This window comes from Callithrix jacchus, chromosome 16 (genome assembly GCF_049354715.1).
Source record: "Callithrix jacchus isolate 240 chromosome 16, calJac240_pri, whole genome shotgun sequence".
NCBI lineage: Eukaryota > Metazoa > Chordata > Mammalia > Primates > Cebidae > Callithrix > Callithrix jacchus.
In genome coordinates this window covers 66,858,646-66,884,876 of record NC_133517.1, presented here as the reverse complement: position 1 = coordinate 66,884,876, position 26,231 = coordinate 66,858,646, and the positions used below count along the sequence as shown (strand labels likewise).

Here is a 26,231-nt window from a genome sequence, read left to right as displayed (position 1 = left end):
TTCTAAATAGAGATTGGGTCTTGCTATGTTTACCAGGCTGGCCTTGAACTCCTGGCCTCAAGCAATCCTCCCATCTCTGCCCGGCAAAGTGCTGGGATTACAGACATGAGCCATTGCTCCTGGCCGACCTGCCTACACCTTCTTAGAGATCCCTTTATGCGGCCAAAAAAACAGGTGAGAAGATGCCTAAAGGCATTAGCCATTAGAGAAATGCAAATCAAAACCACAGTGAGATGCCACTTCACACCCACTAGGTTAGCCATAAACACACACAAACACATACACACACACACAGACAAAACAGCAAGTCTTGGCAAGGATGTGGAGAAACTGGAACCCTCATACATTGCTGGTAGGAGTGTAAAACAGTTCAGCTGCTTTGGAAAACTCTGGCAGTTCCTTAAAAAATGGGTTACCAGATGACCCAGCAATTCCACTCCTAGCCATATACATGAAAGAAGTGAAATGTACATTCAAATAAACACTCGTAAATGAACGTTCATAGCAGCACTATTCATGATAGCTGGGAGGCAAAACAACCCAAAGTCTATCAGCCAAGGAATGGAATGGATAAACCAAGGAGGTGGAGGTTGCTGTGACCCAAGATTGTACCACTACACTCCAGCCTGGGTAACAAGAGCAAGACTCCATCTCAAAAAAATAAATATGTAAAATAAAATGCCTTTATGAAATTATCCTTGAATGACCCGAATTCCAGGGTGCACTGTGTTTCCTGCTGGGACAATAGCTGATACCTCACCTGACTGTGGACCAGCAGTGACGTAGGTCAGTGCCCTTCCTCATTGTTTTCTTTAAGACAGCCTTGTTCCTTGCAGCTAGAAGCTTCCTAATTGACATATGCAGTCAACCATTTCCCAGCTGGGTGACCTCAGGCAAGTGTCTAAGCTTCTCTGAGTTTTAGTTTCCTCATCTGTAAAATATGGCTAATAACACCAACTTCATTAAGTTAGTTTAGGATTATTAAGACAGCTACTTAGGAGAACGTATAAAACATAATTAGAACATTAGGTGGAGCTCAAAAGGTGATTTCAGGCTGGGTGTGGTGGCTCATGCCTGTATTCCCAGCACTTTGGGAAGCCAAGGTGGGCGGATCACCCAAGGTCAGGAGCTCGAGACCAGCCTGGCCAACATGGTGAAAACTTGTCTCTACTGAAAATACAAAATTAGCTGGGCGTGGTGGCATGCACCTGCAGTCCCAGCTACTCCAGAGGCTGAGGCAGGAGAATCACTTGAACCTGGGAGACAGAGGTTGCAGTGACCTGAGATTATGCCATTGCACTCCAGCCTGGGTAAAAAGAGTGAAACTCCCATCTCAAAAAAAAAAAAAAAAAAAGAAAAGGTGATTTCATTAATTCCTCATTCCTCTTAACAACAAATTACGACTCTCTCTCAGAAGCAATAATAATATCTACTTGGTAGAATGGGTACTGGGCCCAAATGAGGAACATACAGTGTAGCCACTAAGCAGACAGGCTCTGTTACCAGCTTGCTGGAGCCCAAATCTCAGCTCCACGCCTTGCTAGCTGCGTGACCTTGAGCAGATTACTTCGCTGAGATTCAGTTTACTCATCTATAAAATAGGGTATTAGAAGTGAGGACTGAACGTAAAGCCCTCGGCACAGTTCTTGGCACACAGCAAGCGTCTAACGAATGTCAGTTACTATGATCATCGCTATAGTGTAAATATAGGGCCCAGTAACTAGCACAGCATGGAGTTCAAGCTTGCTTGTCCCCTGCCTCCCTCCTCCCCTCCCACCAACAAGTCTTAGGGTTCTGTATATACTGGGTGCATAATAAAAAAAACAAATTACAGCATCTAGAGTTGGGAGGGACTTTGGATCTCTCTAGACTAAGGGTTGGCAAATTATAGCCCTGGTCACAAATATCACTTTATCAGGAGTTTTGCTTCTTCAAGCAGACATTCCCCATCCCTTCAACCAAGCCTCAGAGGACAAGGTGTTGAGGCCCACTCACAACCTGTGGCAGCACTGCTAGTTCACCAAAACTCCATTTCCTCGTCTTCCCGGGTGCATGGCTAGACTACATTTCCCAGACTCCCTTGCAGCTGGATGTGACCATGTGTCAGAATTCTAGCCAATGATAATGAGAGAAATGTTGCATGCCATTTTTCAGGCCAAGGTTTTTAAGAAGTGGGTGTGCTTTTTCTGAGGATCCTTCCTCCTTCTGCCAATGGATGCTGACAGAAACAAAGCTCCAGGGGATGGCAGGGCCACAGAAGGTAGTAGAGGCCTAGGTCCATGAGCCACCACGTGGAGGGGAGCCTCCCACTGAACTAGAAATACACATTTTAGGCTTTTACATGAATGAGAAAAAAACATTTCTTGTGTTTGAGCCAATAAACATTGTGGGGACTAATTGCTACTGCAGCTATTATCACTGTATTACTAACTAATACTCCATCCCAGTCTCCTTAATATGTGTCTACTGAATTGAATTACAGGTTTCATTAATTCACCCAAAAAAAGCTTCACTTGAATAGCTACTATGTGAGAAATCCTGTGAGTTCCAAATAAAGAAAATATAAGACTATCTGCTCTCAGAAAGCCACAAAATAGTAGGGGAGACAGAGGTATGAAGAAAACAGACATTGAAATGTTTCGGGTGCTTTGAGAAGAACGTGTACAAGGTAGAGGGGGTGGGCACAGACAAGAAGGTGGTCAATTCTACCTGGAATCAGGCTGGTTAGGAACAGCCTCCTGGAAGAGGGAAATACTCCAGCTCAGGATAAGGGACTTATCATGTAAACAAACATCACAGGTCTTCAGAGACCAACTGAGCCACAGTGTGGAGGCCTGAAACCAAGAGGGACGTGTGAGGGGGTTGGGCACATCTTCAACAACAGCTGCAGGTGGAAGAAGGGGAAGAAGGGGAAGAAGGGGGTGTGGAGATGAAGCTGATGAGGACCATGGAGCCCGACCACCACGGGTGCCTGGTGAGGGTTCAGGAGCACATAAACTGTGACTACAGAGAAACGCTGATTTAATCTAATCTAGCCCTTCCCAGATGAGGCCTGACTTTCTAATTCCTTGATGCAAAAGTACATTTCCAGGCTGGGATCACCCATGCTTCCTGGCTCCTGCTCCCCAGCCCATGCTTGTCTCTTACACAGCGCACTTTCCTGCCTTCTCACTTGCCTCAGGCTTCTCTGCGGCTCCTCCTAAGCTGTCTCTGTCAAGACTGCATTGTCCGTAGAAATCCAGATATTTTTCTGGTAATCTCTACCTTTTCTTCCCTGTGTTCCCCAAACTCTTTCCCATGGATCAGCCTCCTGGAGGGGATTCACACCCCCTGAAGTAGGCCCTGGGGACTAACAATCATCTTGACAAATCTTGGTTCATTTCCCCTAAAGGGGACTGGACCAAGGGGAAGAGCAAGAGGCTTGGTCCTGGGTTCACAGCAAGTCCTGGGTTCAAATCTGCGCTGTCATTTATGAATTCTGGGATCTGGAGCAAGTCAGTAGGCAGGCTAAAGCCTCAGTTTCCTCACCATTGCTTCCTTCCGTTATTCTTAATGTGGAATGATAAAGATGGATCCAGAAACAACCTCAATGCCATCTGCTTCACCTCCCACACTTCACAAGATAGGAAATTGAGGCCCTTAGAGTTTGAGCAAGCAGCCTGAGGTCACAGTTGATGGCAGAGTCAGGTCTAGAACCCAAGTCTATATAAAAGCACAGTATCAAGTAATAGAACTAAATTGCCCCAATGGGCTTCGGTCTGTTTACAACAACTATTGCAATCCATATTTATGCCTTTTGTTGTTGAGATACTCTCGCTCTATCACCCAGGCTGGAGTATACTAGCACAATCTCAGCTCACTACAACCTCCACCTCTCAGGTTCAAGTGATTCCCCTGCCTCAGCCTCCTGAATAGCTGGGATTGCAAGTGTGCGCCACCGTGCATGGCTACTTTTTATATTTTTAGTAGAGAAGGGGTTTCGCCATTTTGGCCAGGCTGGTCTCGAACTCCCCACCTCAAGTGATCCACCAACCTTGGCCTCCCATAGTGCTGGGATTCCAGGTGTGAGCCACCATACCTGACTCCCATATTTATACCACTTTCTATGAAAATATGTTCAACTTTAGCATTAAATTAAAAAATGCAAATAAAGAACATTTATCTTTAGTCCATCAATTATGCAAAAATTAGCATAATTGATAATGCCTGGGGCAGGCAAGGATCTGAAGAAATGTATACTCGAAAAATTGCTCTTAGAAATACAGATTGCTAAACCGTTCTGGAGGGTGGCTTGGTAATATATACAACACTTGAAAATGTGCCTACCCTGTGTCCCAGAAATTCCACCTCTGGAAATTTGTCAAAAGTACATATTTGGACAATATGTACATGCAAAAACTAGAAACAACCTAAATATTCATTTAAAAAGAACCAGTCAGATAAATTATGATATATCCATGCCAGGCAAAATGATCATGTAAATCTATATTTATTCAACATGGAAAGAGAGTCCCTACATATTTAATGAAGGAATAAGTTGAAAAGAATGTGTAAGATGACACTGTTTGCAAAATCTATGTGTCTGTGAGTATATCAGCATAGACAGACAAAAGTGGTTATCTCTCAGTGGCTGGATAATTCTGGATGGTCATTATCTGCCTCTTCATCTTTTCCTGTTCTTTCTGAATTTTCTGTTATGAGCATTCTGTTTACATTTGGGGGAAAAAAGAAATTGTGTAGAAAGTAGATTAAAGGTCTGGACAGAGTTTTTTTGAGGTGGGGTGATGAAAGTGTTCTAAAATTGACTGCAGCAATGGCTGCTCAACTCTGAATGTACTAAAACCCACAAAATTCTGCAATTTAAATGGTGATTAGCATGGTATGTGAATTATACATCAATAAAGTTATTACAAAAATCTAATTTTTAAATGGATAACAAAAGAAATTGTAAAAGGCCTTGAGGTTAAAAAAAAAAAATCAATATATGTGAGCTGAGCTTGAAAATGGGAGAGTTGCATAATGTTTTCACATGAGACTATGGCTGCCCACTCTCTGGTCTATACAGGCAAACTCAGTCAACCACAATTTCTGGAAATACTGTTCCATTCAGCTTGGATCTCCCAGGCCAGGAGGAATCTGGCCCATCCCTGCCTATCAGTCTAGCAGCCAAGCACCCCCTACTCTCCTGATGCGATTACTCACATGCCTCTGCCGTGTAGACAAGCCTCAGAGAGCAGTCCACTTCCCAAGAGCCCTTCAGCGCCGCTGATTCAAACAGCAACGGCTCCCTGACTTTGCTCCTCCCTTCGAAAAGCCCAGAGGCTACCTTGTAGTCTCATGGGTTTTTAACAATATAATCTTCCCAGTGACATGCTGGTATTGGAACAGATGCTGGCTGAAACCAGTGCCCTTCTGAGCAGGTGATAAAAGGGACCAGCTACATTCATTCATCTAAAAGAGCACTTCCTCAGCACCAACCAGGTAGCAGGCCAGAAAGAGATACTGCACTTACAAGAATGGACCAAACAGCATGGGTCAGGCTGGGTGCAGTGGCCCCAGCCAGTAATCCCAATACTGAGAGGCCGAAGTGGGCGGATCACTTTAGATCAGGAATTGGAGGCTAGCCAGGCCAACATGACAAAAACCCATCTCTACTAAAAATACAAAAATTAGCTGGGCGTGGTAGTGGGAACCTGTTATCCCAGCTACTTGGGAGGCTGAGATGGGAGAATCACTTGAACTTGGGAGGCGGAAGTTACACTGAGCCAAGATTGTGCCACGGCACTCCAGCCTGGGTGACAGAGTGAGACTCCATCTCAAAAAATGTATATATAAATAAAAATACAAAAATTAGCTGGGGGTGGTGGAGTGCACCTGTATTCCCAACTGCTTGGGAGGCTGAGATATGAGAATCCTCTGAACCTGGGAGGCAGAGGCTGCAGTGAGTAGTCTCACAGCACTCCAGCCTGGGTGACAGAGCAAGACTCTGTCTCAAAAAATAAAAAAAACAAAAACACAGCACGAGTCTCATGAAGATCACGGACTAGCAGAGGGAAGAGACAGACAATGAAAGATCAGGGTGACAGATGTTTTGAAAAGGTTTTAAACACAAGGGGATCCTGGGAGCACTGAAGATGACTTCAAATTCGATCTTAGGGATCAGATAATGACAGGCTAATCATCATAAGCATTGAAAATGCCTACCACCTATGTCAGGCACTGGGCTAGGTTCTAAGGACACCTAAGAAAAAAGAAATATTTCTTTGTTAAAGGGGGTCACAGACTAACATACTTGACGTATAGTATCTCCAAATTCCTCCCAATCTCCCTACAACGGCCAAGATAAAACTGACCCCGCTTGGCAGCGATTTGGATGAGCTGAGGGAGGGAGAGGAAATCCATAATTTCAGCGTTCAACCATCCCTACCACTGTCACTGCTTCCACTCTCACCAGCAACAAGCAACAGCCTCCCTGTTCTACCCTTGCCCATTTCAACCCATTCTCTACAGAGCAGACAGCAAATACTGCTTGATAGGATTTGCAACTGTCCCCACCCAAATCTCATTTCAAATTGTAATCCCCAGTGTTGGAGGAGGGGCCTGGTGGGAGGTGATTGAATCACGACGGTGGTTTCTAATGGTTTAGCACTGTCCCCCTAGTGCTGTCTTGTGATAGAGTTCTCCCAGGATCTGCCTGCTTAAGGGTGTAGCACCTCCCTCTTCTCTCTTTCTCCTGCTCTGCCATGTAACATGTGCCTGCTTCCCGGTCACTTTTCACCGTGATTGTTAAGTTTCCTGAGGCCTCCCCAGAAGCAGAAGCCTGTACAACCTGCAGAACCATGTGCTGTTTAAACCTCTTTATAAATTACCCAGTTTCGAGTAGTTCTTTACAGGAGTGAAAGCATGAACTAATACATTGGTCAGAAAAAAAAAAAAGGTAAGCCAAGCTCATGTCATTCTTCTGCTCACAACCCTCCAAGAGCTGCTTTTCTTACTCAGAGCAAAAGCTAAAGTCCTCAAAATGCCCAGCTGCAAGGTCAGGCCCTCATCCCCACCCCATCAACCTTGTCCTGCACCAAGGACTCTCCTGTCACTCACTCCACTCCAGCCACACTGGCCTCCTCCAAGTACATTTAATGTTCCACACATGTGGCTACCAGGGCCTCCGCGTGGGGCAGGCCCTGTGCCTAAGACTCATTTCTCCCCAAACTGTCATGTGCTCACTCCCTTGGCTCCTTTGGGTCTTTGCTTAATGTCACATTCTCAGGGAGAACTTCCTTGAACACCCCATTTAACAGTTCACATCCCCAGCCTCCTCTCCAGATGATTTTTCTTCCATAAGGACTATTCATCATCTCATACACCATCCATTTAATGTCTGTTTGCTATCTGTTGCCCCACTGCAATGTAAGGTCCATGAGGATAGGGATTTTTCTGTGTCATGTTTGCTACTGTTGCCAAGCCCCTAGAATACTACTGATATGCAATGGAAATGCAAACAAGTATGTGTGGAATAAATATCAAGGTTCCTCGCTGGAGGGTCTGGGATGAGGTTACATGAGGAGTCATTACTGGGCAGAGACGGCAGAGCAGGAATTGGGGGAAAGGGGACCTTAGGTGCCAAGTCATGGGAAAACACTCTTGGCCACTCTGATCAGTGGCTATTTTTAAGCCATCCACAACTAAGACTTTACCTGCTTTTCTTGATATTTTAAAGAACTAGAGAGTAATGGGGACTTCATTGTTATACCTCCCAGTAAGAGTTACCATGGCCTCCCTGGAGCCCCCACGTCTCGCCCCTTCCTCCCAGGGACTCAGCTCCTCTCGATATTGGCAATGTTTTTAATCCTATGAATTTCAAGCCCTCCCAGTGGTCAATTCTTCCCTCCCACCTCTGATTAATTAGGTATCACAAGCACCAATAAGCCCTTGCCCAGATCCCAGGTGTGGACAGGGTTCAGTGTAGAAGAACCGACTTTTATTCAGGGCCTCTAAGGGGCCATGTAATTGGCCTATCAGATCCCAATTTAATCTCCACCATACTCTGCAGGGGGTATTGGCAGCACAAGTGGAAAGGAGAGGAAACTGAGGCTCAGAGAAAAGAAGGTGTCCAAGGTCACCAAGCAAGGGACAGAGCTAGATTCCACGAAGGACTCCGCCCCAGGACTATGTGATACCAGAGTTTACACTCTCTGTCACACCACACTATCTCTAAGACATGGAAGAACTCACATTGCTCCTTTTTCATCCTTTAAAATCAGCACTTCTCCCCTTCAGTTTGAATATCCTCTCAATGCACTGCACAGGGAGGCCAACAAAACTCGGAGATAAAGGAGGTACAGCTGAGCCCCAACAGAGGGATGTTCCTAAAGCACAACTCACAAATCTCTTCTTCCTGGCAACAGGATTAAGACCCACCTTCTTCTCAATTTCAATCTATTCCTTGCTCACTGTGCCTCCATGTCGTAAGCCCCTGGATCCCAACCCTTCTACATCCCTCCACATCAACTTCCTCACCAATCCCAGACACACACTTGTCGTGCTCACCATCCTGTTGCCTATGCAGTCTCTGCACTTGGCCACAAAGCACCCCCCACCCACCACTGTCTACATGGTGACTCATAGGCCACCATCTGAGAGCACTCCAGGGATCCCCCTTTCCAACACAGTCATGCAGTGGATCAAAAGTCACTTCACCTCTTGAGGAACTGTCCCCTTTCGGTGTCTATCTCACTCTCTAGACTGGGAATATTTACTTTGAATCACCTGCTTCTAGTATACCACCAATGAAGTTCCCAAAAAGTACCACTGGAGATGTGTCTAAAATAGGTTCATGCCAGTGCTAGCTAAATTAAAGCCACAGGACCATCTACAGTCACACACATGAGGTCAACTTCTGGGTCAGTCTTTAGGCCAGATGCCAAATCATCAACATCATCACCATCATCATCATCACTGCCATCATTATCGTCACCATCATCATCATCACCATCCCCGCACCATCATCATCTCCATCATATAACTACCACCATCATCACCACCACCATCATCATCAACACTATCATCACCACGAACACCTTCATCATCACTATCACCACCATCAGCAGTACCATTATCATCACCATCAACACCATCGTCATCATCACCACCATCATCATCATCACCATCAGTATCACCATCACCACCATCAGCAGTAGCAGCACACAATTATCACTATCACCACCACCATCACCATCTCACCACCGTCACCATCCCCCACACCACCATCATCACCATCACAACTACTACCATCATCACCACCATCATCACCACCACCCTTGCCATGATCACCACCACCATCATCATCACAAGTACTACCGTCATCACCACCATCATCACCACCACCACCATGATCACCACTACCATGATCACCATCCCCAACACCATCATCAGCATCACAACTGCTACCATCATCATCACGACCACCATCAGCAGCAGTAGCACCACTATCATCACCATCACCACCGTCACCATGATCACCACCATCATCATCACCATCCCTGACACCACCATCACCATCACAACTACTACCATCATCACAACTATCATCACCACCGTCACCATGATCACCACCATCACCATCCCCGACACCACCATCATCACCATCACTACTACCATCATCACCACCACCGTCACCATGATCACCACCATCATCATCACCATCCCCGACACCACCATCACCATCACAACTACTACCATCATCATCACCATCATCACCACCACCGTCACCATGATCACCACCATCATCATCACCATCCCCGACACCACCATCATCACCATCACAACTATTACCATCATCATCACCACCACCATCAGCAGCAGTAGCACCACTACCATCACCACCACCACCACCACCACCACCACACCAACATCATCATCATCACCATCACTACCCCCATCATCATTATCACTGTATTAATTTGCTAGGGCTGTCATAAAAAAGCACCAGTATTGGATGATTTAAAAGAACAGAAATTTATTCTCTCACAGTTCAGGAGGCTAGAATTCCAAAAGCAAGGTATCAGCAGGGCCACACCCTCTCTGGTTCTTCTCGGAGAGAATCCTTTCTTGCCTCTTCCTGGCTTGTGGTGGTTGCCAGAAATCCATTATGTTCTCTGGCGTGTAGCTGCATCACTGCAGTCACAGGGTGTCTTCTCCCTGTGTGCTTTGACACTGTCTTCCCTCTCTGCATATCCGCCTCTAGGTCCAAATTTCCTTTACAGGAACACCAGTCATTTGGGATCAGGGCCTACCCTAATGACTTCATTTTAATTTTTATTTCCTCTGTGGAAAGCTCATTTGTAAATAAAGACACAATCTGAGGTTCTGGGGGCCAGGACCTCAAGATATCTTTTGGAGGGACACAATGCAACTCGTAACCATCATCTTTATCACCATGGTCCTCAGAACAGCTCACATTTCCTCTCCTCCTAGTCCCATGTGCCAGACGCCACTCTCACTATTCTCCATGTCTCACTTTAGATAATTCTCTTGACAAAACATATGAGGCAGAAGTTGTATTCTCCCCATTTGACAGGTAACAAAACTAAGGCTCAAAGAGGTTTGAAACTTGCTTAACGTCAGCAAATAGCCAGTAAAATGCCAGGTTAGGACCCACACCTAAGTCCAAGATCCAAACTCTTACCAGCCATCTATACCACAGAAGCAGCGTTGTTCCTGGTGTATGATTTCCCTCTGTAGGCTGTTTCAGGTCCAATGTGATTACCATCTGCAATCACTTAACACTATTACTTTCTTCAGGCTGGAAGTTTAAAATATCATTACTGAACTTAACTTACCCCAACCAACTTTCACCTTGTTCCAGGATGAGAACAATCCCCTCTGCCCCCACCACACACACACACACACACACACACACACACACAAGCACACACACATGTTCTGTCCATTAGGATTCTTTGGGAAAAATGAGTTTCGAAGAGTAACGCATGTATACTTCACTAATTCCTGTGGCCCTGCTTATGCCAACTGCTCAATTTGTTGTTCCCTCTAATAGCTGCCTGGAGGGCTCAACTCTTCATGATGATACATCCCAGAACCTGGGCAACATGCCCCAGTAGATGGCTCCTGATTGTCCAGGAAGTTACAGGGTGGCCACTGGAAAGATCACTGGCCTGCAGTCAGGAAGCCTGAGACTGTCTTTGCTTCCGTTTCCTCCTCCATATGAACTCCCCTGAGTCCAGGGCCCCAGTCCTTCTGGACCTCAAAGACAAATCAAAAAAGCTTCTCAAATTTAGCAAAAGAGAGATTGTCAAACTCTCAGCTAAAGAGGAATGAAGGAATAATTCACTAATCAAACATGAATTAAGCATCTGGTCTACTGCAGGATGGGCAATTTGCTAAGTGGATATGAAGGACTCACCAAGATGAGTAAAAAACTGCAAGGAGGAAAGAAAATCTGTGTGTGTGCATGTGTGTGTGCGTGTGTGCACATGTGTGTGTACGTGTGCGTGTGCATGTGCACGCACGTGCCTGCATGTGTGTGCACACGCGTGAGTGCATGTGTGTGTGTGTGCGTATGTGTTAGGATGGCACTTTAATGTATTTTCTCACTCATCCCTCAGTAAGACAAGTTATCTCCATTTCACAGCTGAAGAAATGAAGATTCAGCAAGTTGGGTGACTTGCTTGAGGGCATTCAGTGAGTAAGCCGAGGGCCAGGGCTGACCCTGGGTCTGAGCAGTTCAAACGTCCAGCTGCTTTCCTCTTCCCCTGACCACCTGGGCATGGGGATGGAGACTGAAGCTTGTTAAGCAGGAAGGGGACCCAATCTAACATTTTAAGGAGATTCCCCTGATGCAGTTCAGAGGATGAGCTGAGGGCAGTAAGGTAGGAGAGGGCTAGAAGATTCTGGAAAAACCACCCACACCACTGGCTGGAACACCACTAAGGCAGGAACTCTGGGACAGGCAGAAGGGGCTGGATGGCAGACACTGGGAAAGCGTATTCAGAATTGGTTTGGGTTGGAAGAAGAGCAAGAAAGAAAGACGATGAGTGACAGGCATTAAGGGAGTCTCTCTCTTCTCAAGCTCAGACCTAGAAAGCAAGGACGCCAGGAAAACCATGTCACAGCCCCACTTCCTGTTCCACTTAAACAGGAGCCAAAGTGCCGCAGCTGTGGGAAGGGAAGACAGGAGAGAAGGTAGGTGTCTCCCACAGCTTGTCTTCCACTGAGGCCAGGAACTGACCACCCCAGGGGACGCACACACTGGCAGGACCAGGAGGCCGGGAGGCAACAACGTTTTGAGACAGACATGACTCAGTCTTGCCATGACACAGAAAGCTCAGTGTCATGGCTCTCTCTCTTCCCCACTCCCCCACAAAATGATCCCCAAGCCAGCCAATCCTACTGCCTCCCCATCTTCCCTTTCAGACTCCTATAAGAGCACCACAGCTGGTCTTCTCCTTCCAGACCGTGCCCTCAACCACTAATCTATTCAGCCCAATGTAGCCAGAGTCACCTTTTCAATAGGCGAGAATCACATCACTCCCCGGCCTTATGCCTTCAGTGGATCCTCAGTGGCTTCAAGACAAAGTTCAAGCTCCAGGATATGGCTTCTGCCTCCTCCTCTGACCTCAACACATCTACCTCAAGTGTTAGGCTCCAACCACAGGGAGCCACTCACAATTCCCGGCACGTACTGTGCTATTGCTAGCATTCACATCTTGCTGAGGCTCCCTACATCCAGAATTTCCTTCCCTTCCTTCCATTCTTTACTGGCTGGTTCCTATTCATTATTTAGGATTTGGTTCAAGGATCCGACCCTGTTAACAAGTCTTCTCTAACCCTCCCTGCAAGGTGGAGTCAGGCACCTCTTCCTAGGTGCCCATTACACATTATGTTCCTGTAGGACCACACTAACCACATTGTCTCATAATTATCTGGGCATGTCTGGCTGCCATTCGTATGAGAGGTTCCAGGATAGCAGAGTATGCAGCACAACAGCTGGCACACGGTAGGCACTTAATACAGAAAGAGACAGAAGGGGAGGAGAAGGGAGAGGGGTAGGAGGGTAGAGGGGGAGGAAAGGAGGAGAAGGAGGGGGAAAAGGGGGAGCATAAGGAGCAGGAAAATGGTGAGGAGGAGAGGAGGAATTGGGAGAGGGGAAGAAGGAGGAGGAAGAAGGAGGTGACGGGGAGCAAAGGGGGAGAAGGGGGGAATGGGGAGGAGGAGATGGAGAGGAGGAGATGGAAATGAGGAGGAGGAAGAGGGGAAGAGAGAGGAGGAAAGGAGGAGGGGGACAGGGGAAAGGGGAGGAAAGGGAAGAGGGGAGGAGAAAGGGAGGAAGGGGAAGAGAGGGAGGAGGAGGGGAAGAGGGGGCAAAGGGAGAGAGGGAAGAAGGGAGGTTGAGAAGAGGATGACAAATGTCACGAGTACTCAAAGAAGAAAATAATCACAATAATAAAGATTGAGAAAAGCTTTTCAGAGATGGTGCATCTGAACCATGCTTTAAAGAATAAGTGGGGTTTTTGGCAGATAGAGAAGGTAGGGAAAGGGCATTTCAGATGATGGGAACAGCAAGACCGTAAATGCATAAAAGTTCTTCGTTTTGGAAGATAATTCAAACAGGGTGGTGGGCTAAAGCCTAGGGTGAACGAGGTAAGTGTAGTGAATCCAGAATCTTCTAGATGCCATATGAGGTGTCCATCCCATTGTACATTCGTTAAGGTGTTTTTTAGTCACAAATAACAAAAAACGCCCATCAGAATAGTCTAAAGGTAGTGTCTCATTCCTTCCATTTTTCTGCTCTGACACCCTCAACAGGTCCTCCCTAAGCTAAGCTCCCTCATGGTCCCAAGATGGCTGCCATGGTTCCAGGTATCACATGCCAACTGCAGTATATCCCACAAGGGAAGAGGGGCTGTTTCTTCCTACATATCTCTTTTTAAGATGCAGAAAGATCTTTCTTCACCCTCACCGCCAGGCAACTTCCCTTCATATTTCACCGGCCAGAGCTTTGTCAGTTCCCCACACCTAACCCAATCACTGCCAAGCAGAATAGGACCCAGTGATTCACTTGTTGGAAGGTGGAAATCTGAAGATCAATGTCTTGCCAGTGAAAAAGAAGGGGAAAGGAGGTTGGGTAAGCAACCACTGTCTGCTACACCTGGTCGTTCACTCGCCCCCGAGGTATGCTTCTCAACAGAGTGTAGACTGCAAATATGCCACGTCTCCACCCTGCTGCCATTCTATTTTAGGGCTGAGGAAGTAACTGTCCTAGGAGAGGAAACTTGCTAACGGCTATTAAGGGAAGGTCTATAAACGACACTGTAGTTTGCTTTTCTAGATCAGGAGTTCTGTAACAGTGGAGGCACAGGAAGCAGCAGGGATGACTGCATTTCAGACAGAAGCCCCAAATGCCATTTCATTTTCACCAAAAGTTTCACCTTTCTCCTTGAACACATTTTCCTTAGACCTCCCCCGAAATAGCCTGCACGTTCCTACCACAAAGACTTTGATCCAGCTCTTCTCAACCTTGTATATCCTTCCCTTCTCTCCCCACTTAGGGAAACCCTGCCTATCTTGGAAAAGGAAAGCTCAGACACTTCTTTCGCAAAGTGTATTCTGACCACCCTGCTGGGAGGACTCGCTCCCTTCCCTACATCCAAGACTTCCTTGGTAACTCTCCCATGCTGTTGGGTGACATTTGTCCAAAAGTATTAACAGTTACATATCTTTCTGTTGGATTCAACTGGAAGGTATTCTAGCAAGTGGACTTCGATTTTTCATCTTTGTATCCTAAGTGCTTGGCATACAGCAGGATATGCAGGGAAGTTTGTGCAATGAAAACTCTTAAAATTGCATTCACTCTTTCATGCTTCTTCTCCCTACTGATCATGCAAATGAGAACTCTATCTCAATTCGAAACCCACTCATTTTTGTTTAGTACCCATTCTGTGCCAGGCACTTGCTTAGCCATTTTCCTTATATATTGCTTTATTTGACACCCTAAAAAACTGAGTTTTCACAATTTACAGAACAGAAAACTAAAGCTCAGGCAGACTAAGAGAAAGGCCAAAAGCAGACTCTTCCAAGGCCACATGAAGAATTAGGGCATGAAATTTAAATTCAAGTCTGTAGAGGCAATATTGTATCATGGTCAAGAGTACTGGTATTGAACACAGATTGCCTCACTTAAAATCTTGTCATTTACAAGGGCCAAGCATGGTGGCTCATGCGTGAAATCCCAGCACTATGGAAGGCTGAGACAGCTGGATCACTTGAGCCCAGGAGTTCAAGATCAACCCAGGCAACACAGCAAAACCCCGTCTCTACTAAAACTACAAAAATTGGCTGGGCCTGGTGGTGCGTACCTGTAGTCCCAGGTATTAGGGAGGCAGAGGTGGGAGGATCACTTGAACCAGGCGGGATTACTTGAACCTGGGATCACAAGGTTTCACTGAGCCGTAATAGCGGCATTGCACTCCAGCCTGAGAGACAAGAGTGAGACCTTGTCTAAAAAAAAATCTTGCCACTTACTAACTATATGACCTCAGGGAAGTTAACTAGGTAGCTAGTTAACTCAGGTTCCTCATGTATAAAGTGGAAGTTAAAAATAGCAACTATTTCATAGGGTTATTATGAGGATTAAATGTGCTCATAGAGGAAAACTGCTTAGAACAATAATGGCGTATGTTAATGAGTAATACATAAGAGCTATCATTATTGATTCCAAGTCCAGTGGTTTTTCCATAGCATCATGACAAATGCTCCTTCACCCTCCAAGTCACCTTAGGCAGGAAAGAATGAACTAGCCAAAGGACAGCCCACTGGAGGGGTCATGAGAACCACTGTCCAGAGGAGAAGCTGCAGAGAACAGCGGGTCAAAGATCACGAAGGCAATGGAACGCCAAAATTCCATCCCACGATGGCTCTCCGCAACAGCTTGGCCCTTACTGATGGGGTCCAGTGGGAACTTCTAGGGGAAAGGACATCACATGAGACAGGAAGCAGGTCAGCTCCCCAGTGCTCAAATATTGACCATACACCAAAGAATAGCCCCTTAGCTCAAACGAGACTGAAAATGCTTACAGCCCATCCCCTGAAAACTCAGCACCCACAGTGGTTACAGGGCAAGATAAAGGGAGTTCCCAAAGCAAGATGGATGCTGGAAGGCATGTTGTCCCATTGGCCTTCCAAGGCTCCTACACTCCCATACTCATTACTGTACTGTAACCTGGTGGGGAGGGTGACTCAGGACAGGAGCTACCATCCCCTTTATGCAGGTGGGGAACTGAGGTCCAAAGAGGATAACTGGCTACTATCTGAGGTCACATAACTAGTCAGTGTCCATTCCACACCAGAATAAGTCTGGTCTCAATTCAGTTCTCTTACTATGTCTTCTGCATATTTGTCTTCTTCAAGCACATGCATCTCCTTTCTGTTGTTTTTTTTTTTTTTTGGAGATGGAGTCTTGTTCTGTCACCCAGGCTGGAGTGCAATGCCGTAATCTCAGATCACTGCAACCTCTGCCTCCTGGGTTCAAGCAATTCTCCTGCCTCAGCCTCCCGAGTAGCTGGGATTACAGGTGCCTGCCACCCACGTCCAGCTAAATTTTTGTATTTTTATTAGAGACGGGGTTTCACTATGTTGACCAGGCTGGTCTCGAACTCCTGACCTCATGATCCACCTGCCTCAGCCTCCCAAAGTGCTAGGATTATAGCCATGAGTTACTGCACCCCGCCTCCTTCCTTTCTCCTGAAATGTTTATTGTCTTCCTGTGCCAGGCTCAGTGCTAGGCACCAGGGCTTATAGAAATGATCAGCGCCCTTACCTACCACCCCCCTTGTACCTCCAGCAGGCACTGCAGCAGGTGAATGCACAGGGAGCACTCAATAAGTACTTGCTGATATGAATCCAAACTTCTCATTACTAATGCTCTGTTACAGATCTCAGTTCTTTTCCCAAAATGGCAATTTGTACATTTTCATAAATATTCTTTCTCTTCCTGGTTCGAAAAAGAAGACTGAATATTAAGCTACCTGGTTGCAACTTGGTGTCTCCCAGGAAGACTGGAGAACTGAGACCCCTTTATAAAATCAGCACCCCCAAAGAGATCAGTCTCCTCTAAAATGAGAGCCTGAACTATTCCTCCCACAGCCCAGAGAAATGGCAAGAAAGCAGGATCTAAGTAAGGAAAAAAGGCTCTGTGAGGACTTTAAAGCTCCCGGGTATGACTGTGGAAGCCACCATACACCACTGGCCTGTGGGCAAAATCTTGGGCCCAAAAGCTTCCATAGAAACTTTTCCAGGAAACACTTAGGCCCTTTGCTGAAGCATAACACTGCTAAGTGGAGGCCTCTCTGCTACCCACGATAGGTGGGACTCATGGGGCATGAGCCAGTAAGCCCCCAAAGCACAAGACATAACAAATGGAAGAACTGGCTCCTCTAGAACAAACATAGAGCAATCTGAAAAAGAACATCAGTGTATCTAAAAGGAACATACAAAATATGAAACAGAAACCCTAAGGAAAGAACAGGACCCAAGGATAGAAGCGCAGGCTGAACTGAAAGAGAACTAAGAATTTCTAAAAGTAAAATGTATACTCATTAAAATTATAAACTCTCACCTGTAATCCTAGTACTTTGGGAGGCTGAGACAGGAGGATCACTTGAAGCTAGGAGTTTGGTTTCTTTTGAGACAGGGTCTCATTCTGCCACCCAGGCTGGACTGCAGGGGCAAAATCTTGGCTCACTGCAGCCTTGACCTCCCTGGGCTCAAGCAATCCTCCCATCTCAGCCTCCTAAGTAGCTAGGACTATAGCAGTACACCACCATGCATGGCTAATTTTTTTTTTTTTTTTTTTTTTTTGAGTGATGAGGTTTCACCATGTTGCCGAAGTGGGTCTCAAACTCCCAAGGCTGAAGCAATCCACCTGCCTTGGCCTCCTAAAGCGCTGGGCTTACATGCATGAGCCACTGTGCCTGGCCATTGAAGGCAGAAGTATGAGACCATCCCAGGCAACAAAGCAGGACCCATCTCTACAGAATGAATGAATGAATGAATGAATGAATGAATGAATGAATGACAGGTACAGTGGCTTTTGTTGGTAGTCCCAGCTACTTAGGAGCCTGAGGCAGGAAGATTGCTTAAGTCCTGGAGTTAGAGGCTTCAGTGTGCTATATTGGTGCCACTGCACTCCCACCTGGGCAACAGAGGCAGACCCTATCACCTAAAGTAATAATATCAAAAATTAGGCTGGGCATGGTGGCTCACTGTAATCCCAGCACTTTGGGAGGCTGAGGAGGGTGAATTACCTGAGTTCAGGAATTCAAGACCAGTCAAGACATCATGGTGAAACCCCATCTCTACCAAAAATACAAAAATTAGCTGGGTGTGGTAGCACATGCCTGTAATCCCAGCTACTCAGGAGACTGAGGCAGGAGAATTGCTTGAACCCAGGAGGCAGAGGTTGAAGTGAGCCAAAATCATGCCATTGCATTGCAGCCTGGTTGACAGAGCAAGACTCCATTTCAAAAAAAAAAAAAAATTAAAAATTAAAACTCAATGACGAAAAAAGTTCAAGAAAGGTGGTAACACAGCTAAGCAACTGAAGCCAATATACCTGACTCAGCCTCCTCATCCAGTGCCTGTCGTTTGCTGGGCACAAAGGGACAAGAGGAATAACATAGAGTCCCAGTTCCCATTCCCCTTCAACACGCCCCCACTCACATTTCCCTGCAAGGCAGCTGTAACAGCGGCTACCATATACAGGACCCTTGTGCTACCTGCTTGTCCTTTGTTATCTCAGTTGAGTCAGTATGGCCGATGCAGAAGAGAAGGAAAGGCGGTAACTACAGGAGACCCCAGAATCTTCTGGCTTTCCCACCCACCAACCATTCTGTTGAGCCATCCAGCATCCCCAAGGTTATGGATCTCAGGAGAAAACAACTGTAATAGAATGCCTGGGCACCCTTTGTACATTTCTACTCAAAAGGAAATTATTTAGATAGAAAACTACAATGTGGCCGGGTACAGGGGCTCATGCCTATAATCCCAGCATTCTGGGAGGCCAAGGCGGGCAGATCACGAGGTCAGGAATTTGAGACCAGCCTGATCAACATGGTGAAACCCCGTCTCTACCAAAAATACAAAAATTAGCCAGGTGTAGTGGTGCATGCCTATAATCCCAGCTACTCGGGGGGCTGAGGCAGGAGAATCACTTGAACCTAGGAGGCAGAGGTTGCCGTGAGCTGAGATTGTATCGCTGTACTCCAGTCTGGGCAACAGAGGGAGACTCCATAAAAAAAAAAAAAAAAAAGGAAAAAGAGAAGTACAATGAAATAGGCATACAGTATTGCTACACACAGGCCGAGTTTTTACAAAGGCAGAAGCCTTGACCAAATATTCACAATTGGCTTTGAAAAGGGAAATGCCAACATCCCCCAGAAGCCGCGGGCAGGCACTGTCTTGACGCCCTTCCTCCTGTTCTGCCCACAGCTGATCCTCCCCGGCTGGCTTCTGCGTAACTCCCACCACAGCTGGGGAAGTACTGACAGGCACTCTTCTTTATCCCAAATCAGGCTCCAACTGGGATCCCACCACTCGAGGGACGAGGTTTTGTTTTCCTAACTCTGTGCACCTTCGCACTTCCTGACTTAGGGCAGTAAAGGAAGAGGAAACACCAAAAATATTACAAGACAAGCTTAGTTTGTGGCATTGCCAAGCGATGGGAGCTGAAGGGGCTGGCAGGGTAACCCCAGGCAGCAGACGCCCTCGGTCGCTTTGTAACTCAGCACGCCGGTGGCCAAGAGAGCTCATGTGCCTCTCCAAAGTGCTTAAGGTCTCAAGAAACCATCTGTTTCTGGGGAGGATCTGGGACAGGAGCCCATTTTCTCTAAATAACTGAGAGGACTTCAGAAATCTGGTCTTCATTACCCCCTCGCAGCGACGTGGCTACACAGCACATTGTGGTATGTTTCCTTTACTCTCAGAAGATGGGGCCACCAGCGGGCCAGGCTCCCCAGTGGCTTCTTCCCCTAAAGACTCAGACAGATCTGTCCTAATTGAACCGCACACTCCCTTGTGACCTCTCTTGGGGCCAACAACCTGCTCTGGGAACAGGGCTGGCTGACGTTAGGGACCTGGCTGCAGCTTTGGAACCAAGGTTTTAGCTGTACAAAAGGAAACAACAGTAGGGACCTGTGCTGTGCTGGAAAATGAACAGTAGAGGGGAGAGACAGACTCTCAAGTCAGAGGACCCAGCCCACACCCTGCCCATCCCTTCCAGGGAGAGGACATGCAGGTAGTTAGGCTGGCAGAGGGTTTGCATGGGTTAGTACATTTAATTTATACAAGAGGCCAGGTGAGAAGTTAGTGTCCCTGGGTTGAAAGTGAACAATGGGCCGAGAGCTGAAGAATGCACAGTGAAATGAATCCTCAACTCCAACTCTTCACGGAGGCCTGGCACAGAGAAGAGCCTTGACAAAGGAGTGACCATGAGGACACGGTGGAGGCTGACTCCCACCCATGCATCACTATGGCTGCAGAAAGATGTCCCTGCCCTCCTCTTCCCCATGGGCTAGAAACCTCTCCCCAGAACTCCCATAAGACCCTCCTTTCCCAACCTGCAAAGATAACCACATCCTAACCCCCAGGACCTGTGAATACATTAGGTTACACGAGTTACACGCAATGTGAAATTAAGGTTGCAAAGCCGTTGACCTTAAAAGAGGGAGAGTAGCCTAGATTATACACATGGCCCAGTGGAATAACTTTAAGTGTCTTTCAAGGTGGAAGAAGATGCCGGAAGGGAGAACCAGAGAGATGGAAACCTCAGAAGGATTAAGACCACCATTGCCGGCTTTCAAAGTGGTAGAAGGAGACCACAAGCCAAGATATGCAAGTGGGCTCCAGACACTGAAAAAGACAAGGAAACAGATTCTCCCCAGCGCTTCCAGGAGGAACGCAGCTGTGCTAACACCTTGATTTCAGCCCGGCAAGGTCCATTCTAGATTTCTGACCTCCAGAACTGTAAGATAGTAAATTTGTATGATGTAAACACTAAGTGTGTGGTAATTTGTTACAGCAGCAATAAGAAACTAATACACCGTCATTATGCTTATCCTAGTATTTATAAGTCTATCACTCCCATCAATAATAACTAACATTTGTTGAATGTTAGCTATTACTTACTGTGAGTACTTACTATGTGGTAAGGCCAGCACCAAGTGTTTCATTCACATAAGTTACTGAAAAAAAAAAAAGGTAACTTCACCTGAAGAGCCGATGAAGTAAACACAGGGACCTAAGAGTAAGGGAAGAAGTTAAAGGCATCTTCGAAGAGATAAAGACGCAGGTGCTGTTTAAAGATGAGTAGCAATTAGCCTGGAAGACAGGAAGAGCATCCCAGGCCTGGGGAAGGACGTAAGCAGACACTCAGGGAAATGAAATGGCAGAACGTGTGCCGGCATGCACTCTGGCGGCTCCACAGCAGGCTGGTAATAATGTCTCTAGCCTGCAAGTCTCCTTGGAGGTCCAGTCATGTGGCTTCCTGCCTGCCTGACATCTCCATAGGAGGCCTCCTAGACATCTCAAATTTCAGATGGCTGATACAGAACTTGATTTTCTCCATGAACATAATCCTCCTAGTCTTCCTGTCTGCCACAACAATGCCACCATGCACCCAGCTGTTCAAGCCAGAACCCTGAGAGTCACCCTTAAGTCCCTCCCCTTGCCTCCTCATTCCGATGAAATCCATCACCGGATCTCATCAATGCTATTTCCAAGATCTAAGTAGGCTCCGCCCACTTCTCTCTACCTCCATTGCCGCTGCCCTGTTCTAAGCCACCATCATCTTTCTTCCTAGGTGGTCTCCCCGCTTCTACACTTTGCTTCCATGATCCACTCTTCATCAAGGCAGTCAAAGCAATCTCCTCAAAATGTCAATCAGACTGGCCTCAGTGGCTCGCCTGAGGTCAGGAGTTTGAGATCAGCCTGATCAACGTGGTGAAATCTCATCACTATTAAAAATACAAAACTTGGCTGGGTGCGGTGGCTAAAGCCTGTAATCCCAGCACTCTGGGAAGCCGAGGCAGGTGGATCACGAGGTCAACAGATCGAGACCATCCTGGTCAACAGTTTGAGACCATCCTGGTCAACATGGTGAAACCCTGTCTCTACTAAAAATACAAAAAATTAGCCGGACACGGTGGCGCGTGCCTGTAATCCCAGCTACTCAGGAGGCTGAGGCGGGAGAATTGCCTGAACCCAGGAGGCGGAGGTTGCGGTGAGCCAAGATCGCGCCATTGCACTCCAGCCTGGGTAACAAGAGCGAAACTCCATCTCACAAAAAAAAAAATACAAAACTTAGCCAGGCATGGCGGTACATGCCTGTCATCCCAGCTGCTCAGGAGGCTGAGGCAGGAGAATCACTTGAACCCAGGAGGCAGAGGTTGCAGTGAGCTGAGATTGTGCCACTGCACAGTGCACTCCAGATTGGGCAACAGAGCTAGACTGTCCAAAAAAAAAAAAAAAAGCCAATCAGCTCTCACTGCTGAGATTGGGCAACAGAGCTAGACTCTGTCCAAAAAAAAAAAAAAAAAAAAAAGCCAATCAGCTCTCACTGCTGAGCTTAAACTCACCAAAGCTTCCCTTTGGGTGGGGGGACTCTTTCCCTCATGGCTTATAATTGGCTGTGTGATCTCACCCCTGCTTCCCTCTCAAACCTCACCTTGTGCCATTCCCCTCATCTCTCCCTTACACTCTAGCACTGCCCTCACTCCTTGGAACACACCAAGCTCTTTTGCACATAGCCAACTTTGCACATTCCCATTCCTCTGCCTGGAATGCCCTCCCCGACAATCCTTCTGCCTGCCCACTTCCTTCTCCTCTTTCCAAACTCAGAAAGGCTTTTCCTTGCAAAACCAGGACGAACTTGGTCCCACCATCCCCTCCTCTGGTTCCAGGTCTGTTTCCCTGATGGCAACGAATCGTTCATTTGTTAGAGGTTGTTTCTTCTCCTTCTTCCTTCTTGCCTATCTCTTCCAGAGGAATGCAAGCTCCAGAAGGGCAGTGTCAGGTCTATTTCATCCACCACTGTATCATCAGGACTTCACACAAGCCTTAGCATGGCTCGTGTGCTCAATACATAGTTGTTCAATTGATTAATTAAAAGAGAAAGTGTGAGGCTGACATTGAAAGATGAGGCTGGAAATAGAAGGCCTTGAGAACATGGTCCTATTCATCTTTGCACGACTGGCACCTCCCACAGGGGAGCCACTTAGCGAATGTTTCCGTGAATGTATGAAAGAAAAACTCAATTCCAGATAAATCTGAGAAGTGCTATCCTTTCTGGGCAAGGCTCCCCCAGAAGTTTCCACTCCTCCTTAGGACTTCTGAGGAGGTAACACTTCTAGGACAAACAGAAAGTGCTTAATAAATTGCTCATGTGGGGATCACTCATGCAGTCTCCTAGAAAAGACTACTGTAATCCCAGCACTTTGGGAGGACAAGGCAGGTGGATCACGAAGTCAGGAGTTCAAGCCCAGCCTGGCCAAGATGGTGAAACCCTGTCTCTACTAAAAATACAAAAATTAGCCGGCAGGGTGGCAGGCGCCAGTAATACAGCTGCTCAGGAGGCTGAGTCAGAGAACTGCGTGAACCCATGAGGCGGAGTTTGCAGTGAGCCGAGATTGCACCAGTGCACTCTAGCCTGGGTGACAGAGCGAGACTCCAGCTCAAAAAAAAAAGAAAGAACCTTCTGGAGCCCATGCCAGATACAACAGTGGCTGGGTGAAGAAAGGAGAGGGGAAACTAAGAACAGAGCAGCAGGATCCAAATACGACTGAGACCCACGTAAGAAAATGGCAGAAATGACATTGTCCTAGCTAGCTGGGAATCTCTTCTTTCCTCTAGACTTCAGCCACCTAGGTGCAGCGTGGAGATGTCAGCCAGGACATGAGTCCTCACGAGGCAAGGCTCAATCTGAATGCACACATTCATCTTTGGGCCCGCCAGACTTGCACTGATTTTGAAAATCTGGCTCGCTGGGGCTGGTGAGGACTGGGGAGGTGTAGAGAATTTCAATTTCCCTCACCAAATGGCAAGCTTGCGAAAAGTCCTTTCTCTCCAACATTATCATATACTAAAAATGAAAAATCAGCCATTCAGAGCTCTCATGAGAAAAATAGATGGGCTGCTTAGCTCATGAGAAACAGGAGGGCTGAAAATCAAGTCTAGAGAACATCATAGGGTACATTATGTGCCAAGATACTGCCCTTTTTTGGACCTGGGAGTTTCCATTTTTCACAAAAGAATGGGATAGAGAAAAATAATTCCCCATATAATAAGCCACTCATTTTATACTTCAAATCCATTTGGTAGCTGAACCTCCAAATCCATTTAGTGGCTGAACAGTAGGGGTTAGGTGATTTTTTTTTTAACTCCCTACCTCAAAATATGCAGCTTCAGATAAGTATATATTTCTTAAAAATAGCATTAACAGACAAGACAGAAGAGAAGGCACTAAAGTAGTTAAGCTTATGATGCAAAGAAGACATGTTTACAAATCTGATGGCTAACAGATCAAAATCTAACACAGTGGAAGGAGCACCGGACTGAGCTTGAAAAAAGTGGAAACTACTCCTGGCCACATGACCTTGGGCAAGTCAGGTCACCTTTCGAGAAAGGCCTCCTCAGAAGAGGCAGAATCAGTTGTTCTCCAAGATCTTCTTCTTTCTCAACTGTTCACTGGGTGTTTCCAGAAGACGGAAAGCTATCTGGCGGAGCTACAATTGCAAAACAGAAAGACTTTGGGGTGAAGGTTGCAATAGCGATAACCCTGGCCTAAAAACTGAACAAGCTTTTACAATCCCAAAACATTACTCAGCAATCCAGGTCCTGATGTCATCCCAGAATCAATCACACCAAGATCATCTCACAGAGTAGACCGGGAAATGCGGGAAGGAGTTCTTTTTCTTTCCTGATGAGTACGGGTAAAGTTTGAGGTCAAGTTAACGATGATGGTCTGCAGTTGACCATCAGCCTCCCTGTGAGCTACTGGAAAACCACATTACTAAAGGAAACTGCTTTACAAGTGCCCAAGATGAACTTTTGGGATGTATCAAACCGCAGAAAACTGGACACCGGCAAGTTTCTTTTTTCTTTGAAACTTCATGTCGCTCTCAGAAAACGCAGCAGGTCCCAAAATGGTACAAGCAGAAAAAAACACAAGCCACTCCACGCTCCACCTGGAGCAACCACCAAGCTCCAAGTGGGACTTTTATCCCTCTTCCCTTTCGTTTCGCTTCTTTTGCTTTAGGCAAGTGGCCTGGGGCCTGCCAGGCAGCGCCAGGTCCAGGCAGGGGCCGGGGGCCGCGGGCCGCGGGCTGCGGGCCGCGGGAAACTTTCCTCGGCGGCGCCAGAGACAATGCCGGGAGGGCGCCCCATCGCGGGGTCCCGGCCGCCAGGCGCGTCGTCCCGGGCCCTCCCCCGGAGCAGGACGCAAAGCCCTCCCAGGACGGACCCCCTCCCCGCACCCACGGCAGGGCCCCCGTCTCGGGGCTGCAGGCGCGGAGACCACCTCCCCTCACCGGGCGGCCTCGCCGGGCCCTGCAGAGCCTGGCCGCGCGCCCCGCACATGCCCCAGCCCCGGGCCGGCGCCCTCCCCGCGGAGAAAGACACCCCGCGGCGAGAGGAGCCGGAGCCCGCCCGGCGCCCCGTCCCGGAGCCCCTCTTCGCGCCGGGGACCGGGCAGAGGGCGCCCGCGCTCGTCAGCGACTCCGCCCGGCCCCGCCGAGCCCGTCCGGGCGCCCCGCAACTCACCGGGACCGGGCGGGCCGCTGGGCATTATTCCATCGCGGGCTCGGCCGGGCGCTCGCGGCTCTCGGGTGGAAAAGCGAACGGCGACCTGGAAGCGCCGGCGGGGCGGGAGACGCGGGCCCGGGGCTGCCCGGCGCAGAGAGCTCGCCCGCGGCGGCGAAGAGCCAGGCCAGGCGATGCGCGGGAGCCGAGCGCGGCGCAGGAAGGGGCGGGCGACCATGTGCCGAGGGGGAGGAGGCCGCGGCGACGCGAGCGGCTCGCACGATCCCGCTCAGCTGCGGAGGGCGCGGGTTTCAGGAAATCCAAACACTTCGACAGGAAATCGGAATCCTGACTAAGCATTCCCAGCCCCGAGCCGCTCCGAGCCGGGGGCTCCCGCCTCGCTTAACCCTTGGCCCGCCGGCAGC

The 26,231-nt window shown here is 47.7% G+C and overlaps 1 protein-coding gene across 4 annotated transcripts in view; it reads right to left on the bottom strand.

Moving 5' to 3' along the window:
* The window catches only part of ASAP1 (ArfGAP with SH3 domain, ankyrin repeat and PH domain 1), a 405,687-nt gene extending 379,705 nt beyond the window's left edge, over window positions 1–25,982 (bottom strand). For all 4 annotated transcript variants that reach the window (XM_017965593.4, XM_008983260.5, XM_078353182.1 and 1 more), the window contains exon 1: window positions 25,828–25,982. The gene's annotated coding sequence lies outside the window, so the exon portion shown is untranslated. The remainder of the gene's footprint in view (window positions 1–25,827) is intronic.
* Window positions 25,983–26,231: the final 249 nt, after the last annotated feature.